Source organism: Zingiber officinale, chromosome 6B (assembly GCF_018446385.1).
Source record: "Zingiber officinale cultivar Zhangliang chromosome 6B, Zo_v1.1, whole genome shotgun sequence".
Taxonomy (NCBI): Eukaryota; Viridiplantae; Streptophyta; class Magnoliopsida; order Zingiberales; family Zingiberaceae; genus Zingiber; species Zingiber officinale.
The window spans coordinates 126,372,961-126,379,725 of NC_055996.1; positions in this window are offsets into that span (position 1 = coordinate 126,372,961).

Consider the following 6,765-nt stretch of genomic DNA (forward strand, 5'->3'; position numbering starts at 1 on the left):
AAGACTTGATAATTTAGAAAAGGCTCTTAAAAACATGGAGAAGTCATCTCTAGGGTTTAAGAGTCAAAAACCCAAGTCCAAGGACAAGAAAGGTTTGGGTCACAAACCTAAGTCCCAAGTGGTCAAGCCCACTTATCATAGTGTTCCATTCGATTATGGAACAAAACCTAGGGCTAGGAAGACCACCACCAAGGTCACAAGGGGAGTCACCCCTAGAGTTGATATTGATGAGTCCCAAATGACCAAGGCTTCAAAGCCTAAGAGGGTCATTAGGAGGGTTGCTAGGGAAGTCATCCCTAGTGAATATTTAGTGAACCCAATGAGCTCACATAGATATTGGGTTCCTAGGAGCATCTTCTCTATCCCATAGATGGGTTAGAGAGTGTCAACTCCAATTAGAAGGGTAGTTAATCCAACTTTGAGGAAATTGACACTCAATGAGCATTTTCAAGGTTTTGATAACCTTTGAAAATGAAAAAGAATTATTATTTACTCCTTAAAGAGTAAATTGTGTCATATTTGAAAAATATCGATTTTAATCCTAATTGGCACAATTTGGGAAAATCTAGAGAACTCTCGAGGAAAAATGAAACATGCCAAGTTTTGAGGATAAATTTGATCTTTAAGTGGCATGAATTAATCTAGAGTTCAAGAAATGTCAAAATTAGGATTCTGGCATTTTAGGGCAATCAAGGGTTAAATTTTAGGTTAGCAAAGTGGTTAAGGATACTTAGATAGGTAATTTAGGTATATTTATTTATGCTAAATCTTGCCATGATTGTTTGCCCTCACATGTCATGACATCATGTTTAGTTTTATTATCATTTGAAATGTCATGATAATGCTTAGGCTAGTTTTTATGTCATGTTTATTTAAGTTTCAAACTATATGCCATGACATCATGACATTGGCACATGTTTTCATTTATGATATCATTTTATGCCATGTCATCATCTCTTGCATTAGTAATCAATTGAATTGATTTAAGGATGAAAAACACATTTTGATATTGAGATCAAATTTGTGTTTAGAAAATGCATGAGACCTTAGTCTAAGATACCTAAACCCATATCTCACATCAAAATTGACATGGATGTGTTTGATACACTTTAGATGTGTGTGAGATATTAGGATCATGAGTTAGGATCAAGGTGCATAGTTCTTGTACCTAGATGAGCCTAATTCAAGAAATGGAGGATCATAGGGAAAACTTGTGTACAAGTCATGTACATATAGTCCTAAGATTATGGTCCTAAATTCAAATGGTTTTAAAAGTATTTTAAAATTGATTTGAAAAACCTTGATGAAGCTTTCCTAGTGATAGCATTCATCATTGAACATTGTGATACAAAGTTGAGTTAAACTTGAACTATTTCAAAGTTTTTGAACTTTGTATCAAGATTGAAAAATGGAAACTATTTTCATAGAAAACTATTTTTCCTTGATAGTATATGATATGAGGAATGTATCCTCAAAGTTTCGTAATTTTTGGAATTTTCTGTAATTTTCTGTGAGTTTCTGAACTTCTCCCGGGGAGAAAATCAGAAATCTCTGATTTCAGAGGCTGGATCGGTCACCGAACCGATCCAGGGAAGGCCTGATCGGTCTGGTGACCGATCAGTGACGATCCAGTGCGATCAGTGAAGCGTGGATCGGTCTGGGGACCGATCCAGGGGGCTTCTGATCGGTCTGGGGACCGATCAGGGCGTGCCAACTTGCCTGATTTCAGTCTGTTGTCTGAAAGTTCAGCTAGAAGTTGGGTTTTGTGGATTTCTAAAGGTTTGGAACTCACAAAGACATTATTGGTGCAATGGTCAAGGGGGAGTTGACCTTTAGGGGGAGTTTTACCTAATTGTCAAGGGGGAGTTGACTTTTAGGGGGACTTTTTACTCTTTAAGGCTTATGAGGATTAGTGATATGAGATTATCACTAAGTTGATTGTTGAGTTTAGTATCAAGGGGGAAATTAAGAGTTCCTATGAAAGGTATGAGACTTTCATTAGGAAAAACTCTTGACCTTGATATCCTCCTTTTTCTTTTTGATGTGTGTCAAAAAGGGGAGAGTGTTCATTGGAGAATTATTGGAGAACCCAAGTTAGGTTATCGAGCTAACCTAAGCTAGGGGAAGAATGTCAAGGAATGTTCGAGGAAGAACATTGGAATTCTTTTTGATGTGTGTCAAAAAGGGGGAGAATTATTGGAGAACCTAAGTTAGGTTATCGAGTTAACCTAACTTGATTATGGGTTTTGTCAAACATCAAAAAGGGGGAGATTGTTGGTGCAACCTTAGGTCAAGGTTGACCTGGTTGACCTGACTCGAGTTGTATTTTGATGTTTGACTTAGGAAGATTGTTGGTGCAACCTTAGGTCAAGGTTGACCTAGTTGAGTTGTATTTTGATGTTTGACACTCGTGGAAGAGTTGTATTCTTGATATGGGACAAGAATAGATGTTTGGGAGATTATTGGTGCAACCGTAGGTCAAGGTTGACCTGGTTGACCTGATTCGGGAAAAAGTCCAAGTATGGAGACTTGGCAACGGAAAAGTCCAAGCAGGGAGCTTGGCACTGGAAAAGTCCAAGTATGGAGACTTGTCACTGGAAAAGTCCAAGCAGGGAGCTTGGCACGCGAAAAGTCCAAGTATGGAGACTTGGCACGGGAAAAGTCCAAGTATGGAGACTTGACGGAGAAGTCCAAGCAGGAGCTTGGCACGGGAAAGTCCTAAGCGGGATGTTAGGCGGTGAAAGCCCCGTGAGTGAAGCCGAGCAGAGGAAAGTCCCGCTGGGATGTTAGGCGGTGTGGAAAGTCCCGGTGAGTGAAGCGAGGAAAAGTCCTAACTGGATGTTAGGCAATGGGAAAGTCCTAATCGGATGTTAGGCGGTTGGAAAGTCCCGTGAGTGAAGCCAAGCAGGTCCTAACTGGGATGTTAGGCAGTGTGGAAAGTCCTGGTGAGTGAAGCCGGGCAAGGGAAAAATCCAGATGGATCAAGGGTGATCGGACATCTGGTGTGGAGAAGTCTAAGTGGGTCAAAAGGATTGACCGGACAATTAGCGGGAAGTGCTAGCAGGTCAAGGGAGTGACCGGATGCTAGGAATGATGTACCAACAGGTCAAGGTTGACCGAATGTTGGTGTGGAAGCCTTAGGTCTAGGGCTGAGAAGTTTGGATCGGTCTGGTGACCGATCAGGCTCCCTCTGACCGATCAGAATAAGATCAGTGGCTCACTGATTGTAATCTGATCGGTCTGGAGACCGATCAGGAGGCAACGCAACCTCGCGAGAAGAAAGCCGTGGATCGGTCTGCTGACCGATCCACCCATGGCCTGATCGGTCGGCAGACCGATCAGGCATAGATCAGTGGCTGAGGAACCGAAGCCTGATCGGTCTATGGACCGATCAGGAGGTTCCCTGATCGGTCCACAGACCGATCAAGAGACGCCGATCAGACGAGGGACCGAAGCCTTATCGATCTGTGGACCGATCAGGAGGTTCCCTGATCGGTCCATGGACTGATCAGGAATCTAGCCGTTGCGACGCAACGGCTAGTTCTCTGCTCTTCTTCTTCGCAGGTATAAAAAAGGGCTACAGGACTTCGGTGAACTCTCTCCTTCTGCTACTTCTTCTTCCTTCTGGAAGTTCTCTCCTGCCTGAAGCTTCTGCTTCTTCTGGTGCTCCGAGCTTTGTTGAGCTCCTCCTTGTCGAAGCTTCGCGTGAGCTTCATTCCACGACTGGATCAGCTGCTGCTGAGTTGCTTGTTGCATCTGTCCGTGAAGTTGCTACTTCATCCGGGACCCGAGTCGACGAGAAGGCAAGCTACTGTGTTTACATTCCTGTTGTATTTTGTTCTTGCTATTCTCTTGTACTCTTAGCTTGCTGTTGCAAGTGATTGTGGCGAGGTTTCTCCACCCACAAGGAGTTTGATTTAGCCGGTTTTTCGGGGACTCATCCACCGACGGATTGATAGGCTTCGTCCACCTTACAGACACGCCGAGGAGTAGGAGTTTCATCTCCGAACCTCGTTACATCCTTGCGTAGAGGTTTGATTTCTTCTCCTGTTTTCTTTCTGCATTTAGTTTCCGCTGCGCTAACCCTAGTTTGTAGAAAGAAACGCGAGCAATTGGGGTCGGCTATTCACACCCCCCCTCTCTAGCCGTACGAAGAGATCCTAACATATTGTACATAGCTTTACCTTGCTTTATAAGAGACTGTTTTTGAGATTCAAACTCTTGACTTCTATATCACACGATAACAACTTTACCGTTGTGTCAAGATTGCTGTTATAAAATAATTGTTATACAATACTAATAAGAAATTCAAACATATTAGTGTGCACTGAGTTCATCCAAATTGGATAGTAAAAGTATGAATAAAAGAGTTTTAATTCTAGACACAGCTCTATAATCTCTTAAACATAGAAATTTTCATAGACTAGAAGGGTGCTAGACTTGTAGAATTTCTCTTTTAATGGGGCCTTTAGATTAAGCATCCCAAAAGGAAGTTTGACTTTATCTTGACATATAAAGTTTCTTACCTTCATCTCCCTCAATATCTTGATCCCAATACTAACTCTCTTACAAAGTCACCTTACTTGGAATTCACATCTCTCTAACTCATAGCTTGATGAGTAGTTTTAGGACGTTATCATGGTTTAGGATCCCCTTCCTTACCATGATGGTCAAGAACTAAAGCTAAGAGTTCATATAATCTCATGTCTCTTTGTCAATGGTTATTGTCTTATTTAGGGTGGCTTGGAGCACAAACAACCATCTAGATTGGAGCAGGAAGACCATATCCTGTCTCTCATCAAACATATGTGTGTTGATTTTGTTGGTGCAGTGAGCACCAGATGATCGAACCTGAGTTTTGATTATGGCAAAGGGCTCAAAGTTAAGTGGTGGTGTTATCTAACAAAGTTCATGGAGCTTGCAGGAAAGTCCTAAGTGATACTTAGGCAAAAGTCCTAGCTACGGTTAGGCAGGTGAAAACCCTAGGGGGTGGTAACCCTAGGTCATAGGGGGTGGTAACCCTATGCGGAAAGTCTTGGCAGGTCGATGGCTTCAGGCAAAAGTCCTAGGGGGTGGTAACCCTAGGTGAAAAGTCCTGGTGTCGCGAACCAGGTGAAAGACTGGACTAGCCGGGAAGCGGATGTCCAGCAGAAAGTCCGGAAGCGTCGAGTGCTGAGCAAAAGTCCAGTCGATCTGGAGGATCGTACTGGCAACAGGTAATCTCTCCTGAGGGGAGTAGGTAAGGACGCGTTCCCCGTAGAGGGAACAGTAGGCGTCGGGTCGACCTAGGGTTTCCGGTTGGAAACCCGAAGTCAGACGCGGACACTGTCAAACTTCATATTTATCATATTTCTATTATGTTTTATCTGCTAACTTTGTGCTGCAGGGTATATTTGGGATTAATATATCTTGCAGGGACCAAAGTGCAAAGATTAACCTCGGATGAACAGTACCGAGGCGCCTCCATGGAGCTTGGAGGCGCCTCGGGTGCAAAACTTGAAGTTTGCTGCGAAGTGGAGCTGGAGGCGCCTTTATAGGTATTGAAGGCGCCTTGGACCATTGAAGGCGCCTTGGAGCCTTGATGAAGGCGCCTTCAGGTTGGGATAAGCAAACAGTCAACGGAGGTTATCACAGCGCAGGAACAGGGATAAGTTTTGGGGTTCAAGGCGCCTTGACTGGCACTGGAGGCGCCTTGAACGTCCAATAAAAGGACATCTCGACCAGCAGCTTGAAACTTCTTCTTCCAAGTGAACTGTTTGCTACAAGCTGACTACGAGACGATCCCGAAGTGCTGCAACGACACCTCGACACCCCGGAGCTTCAGATTTAGCCTTTTGGTGTCGGTATAATCTTTTACTGCTTTGAATTGTAATTAGTTTGTAATAGTTTTTGCGAGCTTATAGTTGTTGCCCACAGAAAGCGATCAAGGATCGCGGGCCTTCGAGTAGGAGTCGATCAAGGCTCCGAACGAAGTAAATTCTCCTGTCTTTGTGTGCTTGTTTTCTTTATTCCGCTGCGTTTTAACTCTTACGATTCCGATAATCGTTGAAAATAGCCACGAGCGCTATTCACCCCCCCCTCTAGCGCGTCTCGATCCAACAATTGGTATCAGAGCAGGGTCGCTTTGAACTGGTGCAACCACCATTCAAGCATTTTTCGTGGCTTTGTCGTGTGTATAGGGTAAAAATAAAACCTTACGCCTTTCGTTTTTTCCCTCCAAAATTATTTTCGAAAAATTCATTTTCATCCTTTCACGGTTTATTAGTATTGATAAAATATTGAATTTGGCAAAATTTGAAATAATATTTTTTTAATAATATTTTATTATTTTTTTTTCGAAACTGGTGAACTTCTATTTCTATCCTTCCATACCGCACTGCTAATCCAGGATCAAGTCCTGGTACATTTTTTTGCTTTTTTTTTTTGTGGGCAAGGTTCTTTTAAATGGCCCTCCAAGAAGGCTTTAGCACTTCTCACCCCCCGCTCTTCTCCGGCGAAGACTTTACCTATTGGAAGAACCGGATGATCTACCATCTCAAGACGCAAGTCGAGATGTGGATCATCATCCAGACCGGTCTCGAGCTACCACTTGACGGCGCTGGAGAACTCGTTTCATGCACTAACTGGGATACCAGCATAAGAAAGAAGATCAAAGCTGATGCCAAAGCAACCTGTATGCTGCAATGCGGGTTGACAAAATAAGAATTGAATAGAGTCGGACCATTTTCAAGTGCGAAGGAGCTGTGGAACAAACTAATCGAGCTG